Raw genomic sequence first — 17,533 nt, 5'->3', positions numbered from 1 at the left:
TCACCCAAGTTCCAATTCAGGATTATAACTCACTGTATCCCAGTTGCCTCATGCCCTTTCTTAATAATCAAGCTTAACAGATGCAAGTTGAAAATCAGGCACAAGGAACCAATAAATGTAACAAAATCCTCCAAAGCACTTCCCTGAGATTTGAGTAATGCCAGGATAGAAAAATGTCATGCTGGCACAATCCATATGGAAGCCCTCAGAAGAGATGTGAAACTCTAAATAATTCAAGTAAGGCAGAATAAAACTAGGCATGTTTGGTGAATCACTTCAAATACAGCCTGAACTTTACGGCACAGGTAGCTGGCTCATCGAAATAAATCAGTAAGTCATTCAAATAAATCTAATAAAGATCAAGTGGGCATCCACTAAATTAAACCAAAGGTACAACATAGATCTTTGACATTTCATCTCAAGGGGATTTAACTATTCATGCTCCTTTTTTCATCCAGATCAGATAACCCACACTCACACCAAGTTCTGGCAAAAGCAGGCTATGTTAAGTATTTTGGAGTTCAACAATCAGAAGAAAAGAGTAGTGACCTCTAATAATTGTAAGGTTCAGAGGCCTAAAATCATGGGCTATTGTCAGAAAGTCAACTTTGTTTCTAACAAAGAGTGTGTATGGAAATGAACACAAATAAACTCCCTTCAGAAAGTTGTCATCAAATATTATTTTATGGCCTGAAACTTTTGTGTCTTCCCTAGTGGAACTAAATTAAGGGCAAGCAACAATATTTCTGCCCATTATTAAGTCCAGGTAATGAGAAAAACAGCCAACATAGACAAAAACTCTTAAGAGCAAATTCAACTGCAGTTCTCTGTGGATTACAATAATGAGATAGCATTGATTTCTCTGGGAATTGAATGCCACCCTACAGGTTTTCATTCTTTGGATAAGAGCCAGTTTCTCTGGTGTGGGAAGGATGCAAGCCTTTAAGAGCATATGAGCTAATAGGAGGTGAATATTAATTAGTGCTCTTTAATATAGAACTTTCATGCATATAATTTTCCTGAAAACATACGCACACTTTTAAAATACACATTGTATAAGTGGCTAGAAAATGGCTAGAAGATCATAAATAAAGGTTATTTAAGAGCTATGTAAGGAAAAGGTATTAGATGTACTTAAATAATATATAGATAATATATAGAATAGCAATGTATAAAATTGGAAAGAAAGTTAACTGAAAGAGCAACTATGTAATTAGGAGTGATACCAATACTGGAATGATGTAGAGAGTGGAAATGTAGTGTAAATGTTGAAATGTGTTCAATAAACATTAATATTTTAAATAAAAATAGTGATACAGAATAACATGAATATATACATACATATAATATTAATTAATTTATTTCTCCATCTGTCTGTCAGTTAGCACCAATAAAACATACAAAACGTATATGTAAAACAAAATACCAATGATCCAGTTTGTGGAAAACTATTTATATGATGAAACTGCTTTCTTAGTACAGTGGTACCTCTACCTAAGAACGCCTCTACTTATGAACTTTTCTAGATAAGAACCGGGTGTTCAAGATCTTTTTGCCTCTTCTCAATAACCATTTTCCACTTACAAACCCGAGCCTCTGAAACTGTAACCAGAAAAGGCAGGAAGAAGCCTCCGTGGGGCCTCTCTAGGAATCTCCTGGGAGGAAACAGGGCCGGAAAAGGCAGGGAAAAGCTTCCATGGAGCCTCTCTAGGAGGAAGGAAACAGGGCCTCCACTCTCCCTGTGGTTTCCCCAATCGCACGCATTATTTGCTTTTACATTGATTCCTTTGGGAAACATTGCTTCTTCTTACAAACTTTTCTACTTAAGAACCTGGTCACGGAACAAATTAAGTTCGTAAGTAGAGGTACCACTGTATAATGTAAAATATATGTGACACGTTAACTTACATTTTAGGGTACTAACCTCTCAAGCAGCACAGTGTTCTAAGAATGCACTTTCATATGTTGCTGCTTTTCTTCTAAACAATGCACATGGAGCGCATATGGTGCAGAGATTATTTATACCTAGACAGAATATGGACACAATCAATACACTTGGAAATTTATGGAGTAATAACTGAAATACCTATTTTCAGTCTATCTAATGCAGCAAGTCTCTCTGCCTAGAGTCAAGAATGCTTCCAACTTCTTACTTGTAAGCATATTTGTATTGCTCATTTATAAAACACTAATCTCAAATATCAATTTACTTTGGCTGATAATTTATTTATTGGTTAAACAAAAGTATATGGCTGTTTATCTTAACCAAGGTAACTCTGGGTAGCAAACAAAATGTTAAAAACAAATTAAACAAAAAGCAAATAAAGGAATTTCTCTAACACACACACACAGAGGGGGAGGAAGGGAGAGGGAGAGAGAGAGAGAGACTGACCCCACCTTTTCAAGGCCTTCCAGAAGGCCAATAAGGTGGGACAAACTGAATATCTGGGAGTGGGGGGAGGGAGAGGAACATTATATTTATTATTATTTATGTATTTATTAGATTTGTATGCTGTCCTTCTCCAAAATGCTTGAGTAGAGAAGGCATGAAGGCATTGTTTCTCAGAGGGGGACCTAGAACATGCTCATTCTGCCAGATCTCATAGGATAGGCAGCAATCACAAGAGCCAGGTAGTCTCACAGGTAAAAATAACTCTTTAACAAGTAGGGCATTCATGGTGACAACCAACCCCTGGAATTGTACCCAAGAAGCCACCACATATTGGACCAGCTGAAGCTTCCAAACACTCTTCCAAGGCAGCTCCATGGAGAGCACATTGCAACAGACCAACCAGGAAGTGATAAAAGGTGTGAGTAACCATGACCAGAGCCTTCTGATCTCTGAATGGGTGCAACTGTTGTAACTGATGGGTTTGCGCAAATCCCTTCTTGATTACAACTGCAACTCATTCCACAATAATGGGAGTCCAGGAATCCAGATTTCACTTTGACTAAGGGAATGTTACCCTACCCAGAGTTAATGGCGGAAGACCTCTAAATACCGGAGCAAGGGGTTGAAGGTAGAACACACAGGCACTTCATTTTGCTAAGGTAGGTCAAAGCTGCTTCTACTAAATCCAGCTCTTCCCCCCAAGTTCCAGACACTTCTATAGTCCTTGACATTAAATCAACACCTTGCTTAGACTAAAGATGCTTCTTTTCTTGATATAGCCGGATAGCCGCTCCCTTCGTTTTGCTTTTCCTAATTGGAACGGTGTATGGTTAGACCACACACATTCTGCAGAAGTAAGACAGGAAATTAATAATACCAGTCTGACTACAGGTCAAGAGTATTCTAAACAATACCCATTTGGGAGTGGGGGTGAAGAGACAAACATCAAACTACAGCTTGCAAAGCTGAAAAATATCAATTAAAGTAGTAGCTGATCTAGCACAAAACAAGCACCAATCCAGGAAGTTCTGGCAGGGGGGAAATTCTCTATTCCTTAACCAGCAACTTGGGACAAGAAAAACAGAATTTTTGGGATATTTTTTTTTTCTCCACCTTAAGACAAAACATATGTAAATAAAAATACAATACCAATATCCAACCATATACATAGGTCAAATTTCCATATCATTTATGTACTTTAAGGAGTTTCTTTACTTTCTACTCTCCCTTTCCCCTCCCATAACTTCATCCCTCCAACATTTAAACTAGTTAACAGATACTAAAATTTAAACAACCATCAAACAACAGGAAAAAAAACCCAAATATATCCTCAATATGTAACATTCTATAAATCCCATATTCTTCGTTATTTACGGAGAGAGAGAAAACCCTTCACTCCAACATTTAAGCTGATTACCTAATGAATTTTTTTTCCCCATATACAATAATATAAACCATAAACTATCTTAAATTTGTGTTACATTAGCATCTAGTGCTGTCACCATTTCTTTTCTTTTTTTTATCATCTGGATGTCTACCCTCTATTTTCTCATTCTTTTACTTCACTTCGAAAAATTTCATAAGCTTTAATTATTTTTAACTTCCATCCATTCATAAAATCTTCCCCAGATTTTTTAATATTCTGAGTCTTCTTTATCTTTAAGTCTTACAGTAAGTCTATTCATTTCAACACAATCTATAATCTTCCTTATTAATTCTTTTTCTGTCGGTATCCTATTCAGTTTCCAATTTTGTACATAAACAATTTTAGCCGCCGTTACTATATGAACAATTAAATAAATTTCTTCTCTATTAAAATTTTGGATAAAGACCAGCAATTGTCTTTATTTACGCCTGACTACATAAAACCAGAATATTTCTTCCCATTTAAAAAACTGACAGACTATTGTTAATTGAACTGTTCTCCAAGAATAACTGCACTTTGTCTGAATCTACACTATTAGCTAAACGAAATTTGTTTCCTTGTTCATTGAAAACTTTCTTTTTTTCCCTTTTTTTCTTCTTTTGCCTACACCGGTATTGCTGAACCTTTTCGGCACCAAGTGCCGAAAGGGGAGTGTGCGCGGGGGAGCACCAGAAACCAGATGAACAGCTCCCTGGCGGGCAAGGGAGCACCGGAAAATGGAAGAGCAGCTCTCAGGCACGGGAGTACCAAAAACCAGAAAAGCAGCTCCCTGGTGTGCTGGGAAACTGACCTTCCGGTTTCCACTGGGCGCATGCATGTCGGTCACTTGGTCTTCCAGTTTCTGGCACCCATGCACGCACGAAGACCAGTCGGTCAGTCGGAACTTGGAAGAGCAACAGGTGATGGCTGGCATGGCCGGAAAGATGGTGCCACTTCTGGCATACGTGCCATAGGTTTGCCATCACCCACCCACCCCTTTCAAGCAATAGGGTTCTTACAGTTCAGTGAAGGGAGAAGTTAGAGATATTTGTGATCAAAAACTAGGCTTAAAAATTTATAATTGCACAATACAAAATGGCCATTTATAAAATTGATAATAAATGCTGCCTTTCCTTTCTTCATTCTATTATAAAATCATATTTCCCTGCCCCAACTAATCCGTTTCTCTTATAGAAGTTTGTGTATTTTTGATACTGTAGTCCAGATCATCAGATGAAGACTTTGATTTTTTAAAATAACTGCTTTAGTAGCATGCTTAAAGGGGGCAAGGTGAGGGATCTTGAATTAATTATAAATAAATAAATTCTATTTAGAAATAAAATAGAACAGGTTATGTATGTGACCTTTCTAAGAACTGCATGCAAGTTTTCAAAGATTATTCTTTGCTTCATACCAAGTAGTGGTCAAGAAAATGTGTTCGCATAATTTCCTTATTATTTTGAGTTCAAATGGTCTATGAATTATGTACTCAAAGATAATCTGAATGCAGATAAGTACTGAATTCAATCAGATTGAGTATTATTTTTCAACCCCAAGTGAGAAAGAATAGGATAGCAAATGGTAAGGTGATAAGTGTGAAAACCTTTTGCTGTTTCACACTAGCCAAATGAGATGTCAACTCAAGATCAAGGAAGCTGTTTCCATTTGGCCCCCAATCAATTATGTTAACTCTACCTTGTATTCCATTTACTCAAGTCAAGATGCACAAAAACACATTTTAATGAAGTCTAAGCAGCTGCGTTTCAGATCAGCTGCTAAGGATGTAAGTAAGACAATCTCTCTCCTCAATTCCTACACAAAAGGACAGGATTTCCTTCTACTATGTTAAGAGTGTTATTTGCAAATGCTGGGTTTCTTTGAGACTCAACTGGGATACAAAAACAAGTCAAATCTCTTCATTTTGTTTATCCACCTCTTTCACAAAGGATATCCTTCCAGATCTGCTACATTAAGGCCACCTGTTATTGAGCAAATAAGACATGAAGTACATCGATTCTTTACTTCAAAGTTTTCATATTAATCTAAGCAAAATAACCATTTTTATGAAGATTTCATTCTTTTATTCAGAAGGCCTAAGGTACAATCATAGGCAACAACAGAATCAGTGAAAGTGTACCTAATACATCTAATTTAAAACTTGTAACACAAAACAAACAACACTTGTACTACTGTTTAGAATCATAATCCTCAATAGATGCACCAAAAAAAATAGTTTTTTGTCTAGTCAAGACACAAGAAGATTAGTGGTATTAAGGAGTGGTTTGCAGGCAAACATGCAATTCAAAACTCTTCCAACAAAAATAAAAAAGATCCCTGTCTAATTTGACAGGGAAAGCCTTTAATTAAATCCATGGCTATTATAAAATAGTTCATTGACACGCGTAGGTAATCATTTCCTGTGATGCGGCTTTGAACTGGTTATATATATACAGTGGTACCTCAAGATACGAACCCCTCATCTTACGAACAACTCAAGATATGAACCCGGGGTTCAGAAAAAATTTGCCTCTTCTTACGAACTTTTTTCGTGTTACGAACGCCAAACCTGAACTTCCGGGTTTCGCGTTCGGAGGCTGCTGGGAAGCCGTGCGGCTGTTTTAAAAGGTGACAGCCGGGCTGGGGGGCTTCCCAGCAGCCTCCGAACGCCGAAGTTCGGGTTTGGCGTTCGGCTTTGGGAGGCTGCTGGGAAGCCCCCCAGCCCGGCTGTCACCTTTTAAAACAGCTGCGCGTCTTCCCAGCAGCCTCCGAATGCCAAACCGGAAGTTCGGGTTTGGCGTTCGTAACACGAAAAAAGTTCGTAAGAGGAGGCAAATTTTTTCTGAACCGTTCGGAGGCTGCTGGGAAGCCGCGCGGCTGTTTTAAAAGGTGACAGCCGGGCGGCAGGGCTTCCCAGCAGCCCCCAAATGCCGAACGCGGAAGTTTGGGTTTGGCGTTCGGCTTCGGGAGACAGCTGAGAAGCTGCGCGGCTGTTTTAAAAGGTCACAGCCAGGCTGGGGGGCTTCCCAGCAACACCCCCCCCCCCAGCCTGGCTGTGACCTTTTAAAACAGCCGCGCAGCTTTCCAGCAGCCTCCACACGCCAAATGCGGAAGTTTGGGTTTGGCGTTCGGTTTCGGGAAATGGCTGGGAAGCCGCGCGGCTGTTTTAAAAGGTCACAGCCGGGCTGGGGGGGTTGCTGGGAAGCCCCCCAGCCCGGCTTTCACCTTTTAAAACAGCCGCGCGGCTTTCCAGCAGCCTCCGAACGTCAAACGCGGAAGTTTGGGTTTGGCGTTCGGCTTCGGGAGACAGCTGGGAAGCCGCGCGGCTGTTTTAAAAGGTCACAGCCGGGCTGGGGGGGTTGCTGGGAAGCCCCCCAGCCCAGCTGTCACCTTTTAAAACAGCCGCGCGGCTTCCCAGCCGTCTCCCGAAGCCGAACGCCAAACCCAAACTTCCGCGTTCAGCGTTCGGAGGCTGCTGGGAAGCCCCGCCGCCCGGCTGTCACCTTTTAAAACAGCCTGGGGGCTTCTCGGCGGCCTCCCGAACGCCGAACCCGGAAGTTCGCGTTCGGCGTTCGGCGTTCGGGAGGTGGCTGAGAAGCCCCCAGGCTGTTTTAAACGGTGACAGCCGGGCGGCAGCGGTTTTTTTGCGGGGGTTTTTTTTTTGTTGCATGGATTAATTGACTTTACATTGTTTCCTATGGGAAACAATGTTTCGTCTTACGAACCTTTCGTCTTACGAACCTCCCCCTGGAACCAATTAGGTTCGTAAGACGAGGTATGACTGTATATATATGGTACAGAGCTGAAAGGATCAGGTCTGGTGGCCCAGAGGTTAATTCTCTGCCTTACAAGGCAGAAGCTGCCGGATCAAATCCCAGCAAGGGTGTGGCTAGCTGATGAGGCCAGAACAAGGCCGAAATGGTGCCATCCTAGTCTCCCTTAATTTTAAAATTTCAGCAAAAAACATGTGATACATATATATATGAATATATACATACATACATACATACATACATACATACATACATACATACATTACCAGTTCAAAGCCGCATCACAGGAAATGATTACCTACATGTGTCAATGAACTATTTTATAATAGCCATGGAGTTAACTATACACACACACACACATACACACATACACACACACACACATATGAGAATCATCATAGGGACAGGATTAACATTTTACACTAATGCCCCAATATTGTTTGATTGGTTTCCTGTACTTTAATAATTTATAATAATTTATAAGGCATGACTTATGCCTAATTTTGACCAACACATCAAGTCAATCATGGTTTCCTGCAATATAAGAATTCAGTCAATACCTAGTGATATACAAAACAAACAATCCCCTTCCTCATTTTTCAGATCATAAAGTAATAAAAAGATGGGCAATTCTTATAATTTGTCACAAGTTACTGTGAGTGATTTGGCCAACCATATACATTTTTTAAATAAATAAATAAAATTACTTATTTTTCACTCTTTCACTCTTCTTATTGTCTCCTCTCACTGCCAGTAAATTCTTGAATAAGAAGATTTTAGAATGTGTGCATATCTTAATATTTTTTTTCACTCACTACTTTCTTTAGCCAAATCATACATTATTTTGGATCTACCAGTAACTGACTAATACAGTTTTTTCTGGAAATAAATGCTGTTAATGCACCTCAGTTGTGGAGATCAGCCCATCATTTAGGCCATAGTAGCTGTAATTGTCATTACGAGGAAAAAATAGCTTCTGCTAAGGGACTATTATTCATTTTTCAGGAAATACTTGGAACTTCTATCAAAATATACACTATGAGATGAAAATTGCAGGAAGAGAACTCAGACTTTCCTATTGAAAGCTGCTAAGATTTTCTCCTAGATTAGAAGGAGATTCTGGAGATATTTTTTAAAAAGTACAGAGCTCTTTTCTCATTATAGATAGTCCCCAACTTATAACCATCTGTTTAGGTACAGTTCAAAGTTACAACCACACTGAAAAAAGTGAGTTATGACAGTTTTTCGACCTGCAAGTCTTGCAGCATCCTCAGGGTCAAATGATCAAAATTTAGGGTGATTGGCAACTGACTCATAGATCCCAGGATCATGTGATCATCTTTTGAGACCTTCCAACAAGCTAAGTCAACCTGTATACAATTTCTTCATAGGTTACTGCCAAGCTACTTCACACATAACATACTACATATATATAATGTACAGTGATCCCTCGATTATCGCGAGGGTTCCGTTCCAAGACCCCTCGCGATAATCGATTTTTCGCGATGTAGGGTTGCGGAAGTAAAAACACCATCTGCGCATGCGCGCCCTTTTTTTCATGGCCGCGCATGCGCAGATGGTGGAGTTTGCGTGGGCGGCGGGGAAGACCCGGGGAAGGTTCCTTCGGCCGCCCAGCAGCTGATCTGCTCGGCAGCGCAGCAGCAGCGAGCAGACGAAGATCGGGGTTTCCCCTTTGCGTGGGTGGCGGGGAAACCCCGATCTTCGTCTGCTCGCTGCTGCTGCGGCCGCCCAGCAGCTGATCTGCTCAGCAGCGCAGCAGCAGCGAGCAGACGAAGATCGGGGTTTCCCCGCCGCCCACACAAAGGGGAAACCCCGATTCGGCTCCTCGCTGCTGCCGCTGCCGAGCAGATCAGCTGCTGGGCGGCTGAAGGAACCTTCCCTGGGTCTTCCTCGCTGATGTCCCCGCTCGCCCACCCGCCCACCGCCCACCGCCCGCCAGCAAGAGGGGGAGAGATAGAGAAAGAGAGAGAAGGAAAGAAAGAGATGAGAGAGGGAGGAAGAGAGTGTGAGAGAGGAAGAAGCAAGATAAAGAGAGAGAGAAAGATGAGAAAGGAAGGAAGAGAGTGACGTCATCGGGTGGAAAAATCGCAATATAGCGTTTCGCGAAGAACGAGATCGCGAAAATCGAGGGATCACTGTATATAGGAAATAATGGCACATCTTAAAGAAGAAAAAAAATATATCAATTTCTCTTGGACAGACATTATATCCATGAAATAAATGTAATGTAGGCAAAGTCCATTAACTTAATACCATCACTTAGTGCAGACCTGGGCAAGGGGCAGCCCGCGGGCCGCATCCACCCTACCCGCTGTCTGTGACCGGCCCGCCCACTATCTGTGATCGGTCCATGGAGGTCAGGGTCCGCTCCAGTGCGAGGATGAAAGAGCTCACAGTGTCTTCCAGGACTCCTCTGATTCCTGCTTTCCTGTTGAATCACGAGGAAAGCAGAAACCGGAGGAGTCCCAGCAGACACGGTGAGCTCTTTCATCCTCGCACTGGAGAGGACCCCGACCTCCTACCAAGAGCGGCCAAGTACAGAAACCACGCAAACACTCCAGCGCAGGGACTGTGGTGCAACATGTTGCCATAAAGCAAACAATTTGGGGTCTGTAAAGTGGGTCTGGGTGTTTAGGTCAGGCCAGAGTCTGGGTCTTTACAGTATTGGGTAGAACTGAGTTAATTATATTAGTCCAGCCCTCTAAAACCATCCCAATTTCTCATGCGGCCCCATGGCAAAATTAATTGCCCACTCCTGATTTAGTGGCTTCCACTGTTGATATCCCACCCACCTGTTTCAGACTGAATAATTGTTAAAACTAATAGAAAAGTAGTATATAAACAATAATTCTCTAAATTTCAGTTAGAAGTCATTAGCAACTCTCAACAAAACTAAAGTTGACTTTTGTAGAAGAAAGTACACTAATGATTATCAAAATAGTTTACCGTATTTTTGGACTATAAGACGCACTAGTGAATAAGTTGCACCAAGATTCTGAATAGGTAAGAAAAGAAGGTTTTTGTCCTCCCCAACCCCCAGGAGCACTCTGCAAGCATCCCAAACCCTCTGCGCACATCATTTTTGCAAAAAAATGGGCCCATTTTTCACAAAAATGGGACACAGGGACAGAAATTCGGGAGGCAAAAAATGGCTGTATTCAGTGTATAAGACACACCAATATTTCCACCCTCTTTTTTTGGGAGGGGAAGGTGCTTCTTATATTCTGAAAAATGCGGTAACTTTATCGCCAGGTCGTCCTCATTTGGCAACTGTTAATTTTGTATTATCCATGCATTTAAGACTTTGCTTAATAACCAAGTTGGCAGTCCAAACTATAGGCACTGAATACATTTTCCTATATGTCTCTCAGAGTACAAGTTAAACGACAGCTGTCAGTTTCCATTCCTTTTCTATTGCTCTTCTTGGAAGTGGCCTTTGTTAAGTTTCTATATTCCATTGAATTGCATTTTCTTCTCCTTTCACTAAGTTGATTTTTCAGAAGCAGAAGGAAGCTCTTTCTGTTTTCTGAAAAAAGGACAAATGATCACACAGGAGGGAACAATCAAGTGATCAATTTCTCACGCTTCCTAATAAAGTGACACAACATTCATATGAAATTATATGATTGCCTACTATAGTTATTCTTCAGTGGTTGTCATGTGACAGATACAAGGTTTGTGAGAAAACCACAACTGAAAATAAATTAGCTAACAACAGAAACATTTGGTTTGATGAATCACAGCAAATCCAGACTCTGAACCTCCTTATATTGCTAGAAAATGCAGACAAATAAGAATTTTAAAAAAAATCCTGCTAACTGCCTGAACAAGTCCCTCAAGTTTTGTTAGTAAATTTTTGGAAATGGTTTACCACTGTCCTTTTCTTAAGGCTGAGGGAAGGTGCTGGCCCAAAAGTTTTGTATGCAAGGTAGAACAAGAACTCAGTGTCCCGACTTATAGTCCAGGAACTTAACTACTACACCAGGGATGTCAAGCTTGATTTCATTAAGAGCCGCATTAGGGATGAGTTTGATCTCAGGGGACTAGAGTGGGTTGGCCAACTTGATGTCACTCATGTTAGGAGCACCTGTGGTGACCCGAGCGTTCTGCCAGTGAAAATGGCTCCTGATCTCTGTTTTCATCCACACGGACTTATAGTCCCCTGCAAGCAAAAACGGAGCTCAGGGAAACCACATGACCCCTTAAACTTTTCACTGGCAGAGGGTTGCATGAGGCCGTTGCAGCCAAAAACTGAGTCTGGGCACATGCCCCTCCCAATCTGTTTTGGCTGGCAGAGGCACCACAGGATCAGGCCCGCAAGCCTTGAGTTTGACACCATACCTCTGCACTACATCAACCTATCTCGTTCAGCATGCAACTGATTGCATGCGATCAAATAATTGTCAACTCATAGCGACCAGATAAGATTTTCTCCATGATGATCAGTATCTAACCTGGTCTTTCAGGTCTTATTTGTTTATTTATTATTTATTTATTAATTAGATTTCTATGCCGCCTTTCTCAAGGCAACTCACGGCGGCGTATAACATTATAAATGGAACAATATGTAAAGAAATCTAAATTACTATAAAAATTATACAAATTACTAAAAACTATTAAAAAACCCATGCGCATTCATCGAATTCAATCATACATAGTATCGGCCGGAGACAATCTCACCACTCACGGCCCCCATGCCTGCCGGCAGAGGTACCAAAGACCAGGAGGGATGGGGTGGTACGTATCTCTGTAGGGAGTTCATTCCAGAGGGGAGGGGCCGCCACAAAGAAGACTCTTCCCCTAGGCCCCCGCCAACCAACATTGTCTGGCCGCTGGGACTTAACTGGCTGCTGGGATACATGACGCAGAAGATGGTCTTTTAGTAATATACTCAATCTGCAAAATAATTGAGGTCATAAACTGTCCTACAATAATCATACAAACTGCTGGTTGTTGTCCTCTTCCTTTCCCAGTATTTGAATCTTTCCCAGAGAACTAAAAGTTCACAAAGTTACTTGCAGCAAACTATTTGCTTAGATTAGCAAATTAGTGGTATCTGTCTTACAAATGTAACCAAAAACCAATGTCAGTGGGAGAAGTACAAAAGAATTCAGAAGGACACCCACTACAAATAGGAATTGCATGGAGTTTAAGATACTTTGCTTCTAGAGGTGAAGGACAAGATGTTATCGCTTCTCCCACACTTCCACATGCAAAGGCTAAATGGAATGCTTCAATCAACATCAGCAATAACACAGCATCCTCCACTACTGCCAACGAACAGCAGGCTAACTTGGAGGATATGTATCATACCCAACTCTATTTTTACACCTAAAAATACTGTAGTGTAGCACAGAATGCCCTGCCTATTGGAGTACATATTAGCAACTGTTTTTGTTTTGGGCAGGCTTTTCAATTGGGCAATCTACAGGAAGTCATACCTTCTCAAGAAGTTACAGAAACACAAACAAGACAGCATATGCTTTTTGTTCTAGTAAAGGGAGGTATCAGAAAATTGGATATAGCTTCCCATAGGTAAATTTTCTCACATGGGCTTGCTGAACTGGGAAAGGAAGATAGACTGCTAAAAACTGAAAAGAAAATTTGGAAACACTTTAAATGGCCCTGACTCTTTTAAGATTTCTTGTTTTAGTAAAGAACAAGATGGCTGATGGTTTGAGATAGACTAGGACGGCGAACCTACTGCACGGGTGCCACAGGTGGCACGCGGAGCCACATCTGCTGGCACTCGAGCTGTTGCCCTAGCTCAGCTCCAACGTGCGTGTGTGTGCCGTCCAGCAGTTTTTTGGTTCACACAGAGGCTCTGGGAGGGCGTTTTCGGGTTCCAGGGAGCCTCCAGGGGGATGGTAGAGGCTGTTTCACCCTTCCCTGGCTCCAAGGAAGCCTTAGGAGCCTGGGGAGGGTGAAACAAGAGCCTACTGGGCCCACCAAAATTGGGAAACAGGCCATTTCCAGCCTCCAGAGGGTCCCCGGGAACCAGGGGAAGCTGTTTTCGCCCTCACCTTCTTCCTTCGGCAGCGACTGTCCTTCTCCTATTCTTCTTCCTCCTCCTCCCACCCAAATTCCGAGCTTTTATTTCTTTCCCAATGTGTTTGCACGCATTATTTGCTTTTACATTGATTCCTATGGGAAAAATTGTTTCTACTTACAAACTTTTCTACTTAAGAACCTGGTCATGGAACGAATTAAGTTCTTAAGTAGAGGTATCACTGTATTTATGAAATATATAATAGCAGAAACCAACCAGCAGAGGGAGTAGTTGCTTAGTAAACTTAGATGTAGATCATTCCAGTGTTGGGACACTGCAAGAAAAAAACAAACCAGAAGGGTTTTATAAAGCCAAAAATGATATGATCGAAGTATACTTAAAAAGGGAATCAAAAAAGTTTTCAATGCATTTTTCAGCCTAAGGTTGAAAATCCAAATGCTAATAAAAGCCTATTTGCTACTGTTCAGCAGAACTTTATTAGAAGCTACCAGAGACCATGTTCCTTGCGCTCCTTAATGTACTCAATGTGTATTTCATGACAGTAACTGGAATTTTAATGAGGTTGGCTGGAAAATGCAATATATCTAGGGGTTAGCACATAGGAACTTCCAGTTCCTTTTCTCTCCTCCCTTACATCTTTTTTCTGTAACAGTGCTTGACTTATGACTAGCTTAGTGACTGTTCAGTTACAATGGACCTTCCTGGGAGTAGTTACAACCCAGATTTGAAGTTCTGATCCTCCTGCCTGAGACTCCAATTCAGATGCCCTGCAACCAGTCCGCATTCCAGCATCCTACAATTATATGACCATATTTTACAACAGGGTTGATTTTTAAAAAAGCATTTAACTTCTGAATTTTGGCAAAAACCAACCTATATTGGTTGTTTAACAACAATTGTAAAATCAAGTCAGTCACATGGGTGACCTGATTTATGATCCTGAAGGGTAGATTCCATTTTGGTTTTAACTCAAGGACTACCCATATTTTGCAGCCTAGTTAGTGCTAGGGTAACACAGTGGTTAGAATGACTATTGCAAGCTGATTCTGCTGACCAGTTCAAGGTGGGGTCAGTCTTCCAGTAAAATGAGGACCTGGATTTTTCAGAGTAATATGCCGATTCTGTAAACTATTTAGAGAGGGCTGTAAAACCACTATGAAGTGATTTTATAGGTCTAAAGCAGCTGTTCTCAACATGTGGGTCGTGACCACTTTGGGGGTCGAACAACCCTTTCACAGGGGTCGCCTAAGACAATGGAAAACGCATATTTCCGATGGTCTTAGGAATCGAGATACCGCTCCTCTATCCGTTTCCAGACGGGCCCACCCACATGCCAATAGACTACTGCAAAAACAAATATCTGTACCATGGGAACTTCTGAGCATGCACAGAAGCTGAATTTCTGGCACTGTGCATACGTCAACATCTTGTTTTCAGCTTTACTTTCTTTCTTTTTGCAATTTTTAAAAAAAATTCAGCATTGCACGTGTGTGTGTGTGTGTGTGTGTGTGCAAAACACATGCACACCCACAAAGCACAGGAGGTAGCAAACCAGCAGCAAAGTAAGTTAGAACCCACCCCGGAGTTTCCTAATAATTTTATTATTTTATGATTGGGGGTCACCACAACATGAGGAACTGTATTAAAGGGCCACGGTATTAGGAAGTTTGAGAACCACTTGTCTAAGGACTATTGCAATTACATTGCTACCATCTCTTGTAGACACTGACAGCATAATTCCCTTAAAATCATTATATCTTATAGTAGTTTAATTATATGCTAAATAAAAAAATATTTCCTCTTATCAGCCATAAACTCCAACCAATTAAGTTCAAGAGATATTTGGTTTCAGTAGAATAACAGAAACAACAGTACACTACATTTTTCCTCCATAACCCAGAAATTTTGTAAAAATATGTTGCACCTCCAGATCACTTTTTTTTCCTCAACCAGCTGTTCTAAAATTTATTATCTCTCTTTCTTCTGGTAAAACTCTAATCAACTGAATTCTCTAAGTAATTCAAAGCATTTTTGCTTATTTAAAGAAAAAACAAGCAGCACATTAATGCAACTCGAAATTACAGATGTTGGCTTTTATTGATTTTAAACTGTTGCTGCAAGCCAAGTGTATGGTTCATAAGATAGGTGGCTATATAAATCTTTTAAATGTTACATCCATCACAATGTTAATGATCCATGATGTAATTTTCAAGGTGAAAGAGCTAGGCTCCTTGAAGGAATTGAAGGACAAAGTACATCCTGTGCTTTTAGAACTGCCAAATTATAACATTGTTTGCCGTCATACAAACAGTGGCTCATGGTAAAATATTAATATATTTCATTAAATAATCTGAACACTGCTAGAGAGAAATTCCCTCAAGATCGGCTCCAGTACAAGTCTGAAAACTTGGAAGATAAAACCTCTGGTCACAGAGTGACCAACCCATATTAGATTCTGCAACATTATCCTGGGACACATATACAGTGGTACCTCAGTACTCGACCACAATTCGTTCCAGAAGTGTGGTCGAGAACCGATTTGGTGGAGTACCGAATTTATTTATCCCATAGGAAATCATGGAAATGGATTTAATTGGTTCCCAGCCCCTGTTAACTCGCTGGGAACCAATTAAATCTATTTTCTTTATTTCCAATGGGATAAATAAATTCGCTACTCCAAGCTGCAGGAAAGGTGGGGGCTGCTGCAATCCCGGCAGCTTTGGGGGGCTCTTTTCCTCATTGCTTCCTTTTATTACCTGTAAGCAGCTTCAAAAACTTTCTCCTTCCCTGTGGCTGCAACAGCGGCGGCTTCCCTTCCAGTAGCAAGAGCGCCGGGAACGTCACGTGATGAAGGGAAGCTGCTGGAGCAGCAGCAACTGCTGAGATGGCTCCGGCGGCTTCCCTTCATCACGTGACGTTCCCGGCGCTGTTGCTACTGGAAGGGAAGCCGCCGCTGTTGCAGCCATAGGGAAGGAGAAAGTTTTTGAAGCTGCTTACAGGTAATAAGAGGAAGCAATGAGGAAAGGAGCCCCCAGAAGCTGCCAAGATTGCAGCAGCCCCCACCCTTCCTGCAGCTTGGAGCTCTTAGAGAGCTCCTCAGCCCCTTGAAGCTGCCGGGATTACATTTCGGATAATGAACAAAATTTTCTCTGGCTGTTCGGTATCTGAATTTTTGTTCAGATACCGAAGCAAATTTTTGCCGAAAATTTTGTTCGTTATCCAAAATGTACGAGAAAGGAAGCGTTCGAGTACCGAGGTACCACTGTATTTGCCTTCATTCGTAATCTGAACACTTGCTATGAAACTAGTTCCGAATAAACTGATGTATCTATAGAACACTGCATTTGTTAAGTTAGATTTCTTTAATGTTGTCCAATTTTTGTTTTAATTCACAGGAAAAAAATAATGCACGTAGTATACGTATATTATTCCACTACCTGCATTTTATGCAAATACCTACAGTTCCATTCAAGTGAATATCAGGCTGTATAATTTCATTCCAATTTGTTTGTAGGACTTGGACATTCAACTAATTGATATTTTTTCTATCCTCATTTTCCTTCACTAAAGACATATGCACTAGAAAGCACCTCAACAGTTTAATACTAAAAATAGGACGGTAAAATGAGTATGTACTGATAACACATTTCAATTAATGTTAGTTAAACGCATAATTGGTAGAAATATCTTTGATGAAGGGATGCCTTCAGAGTTGATGTTTCTCCTACAAAATGTTCCATTACACCTTATCTCTCCCAAACTTCTAGTAACAATACGTTAATATACCAGACAGTTTGGATTAAATCATCATATTCTCTCAAACTAGAGTCTGTACTTTTTAAGAAACTATTTCCCAAGTGTAATAAGGTACAAGTAATGCAACAGAAATCACAGAAAGTTCTTCATCCATTTGATATCCAGCCATGTTCCCCACC

General features: G+C 41.0%; 1 protein-coding gene across 14 annotated transcripts in view; it reads right to left on the bottom strand.

The window, feature by feature from the left end:
- The window catches only part of ARHGAP40 (Rho GTPase activating protein 40), an 82,216-nt gene that overhangs the window by 59,118 nt on the left and 5,565 nt on the right, over positions 1-17,533 (bottom strand). For 5 of the 14 annotated variants that reach the window (XM_070744767.1, XM_070744766.1, XM_070744770.1 and 2 more), the window contains one exon: positions 1,925-2,025. The exons of 7 other annotated variants lie outside the window; for them this stretch is intronic. The gene's annotated coding sequence lies outside the window, so the exon portion shown is untranslated. Of the gene's footprint in view, positions 1-1,908; positions 2,026-17,533 lie in introns of all 14 variants that reach the window. 2 more of the 14 variants (XM_070744772.1, XM_070744773.1) reach the window with 1 other exon arrangement.

The sequence above is a fragment of the Erythrolamprus reginae genome, chromosome 3, assembly GCF_031021105.1.
Source record: "Erythrolamprus reginae isolate rEryReg1 chromosome 3, rEryReg1.hap1, whole genome shotgun sequence".
NCBI classification, from domain to species: Eukaryota; Metazoa; Chordata; class Lepidosauria; order Squamata; family Dipsadidae; genus Erythrolamprus; species Erythrolamprus reginae.
Note: the sequence above shows the minus strand (reverse complement) of the source record. Positions and strands in the feature narration are given on the sequence as shown.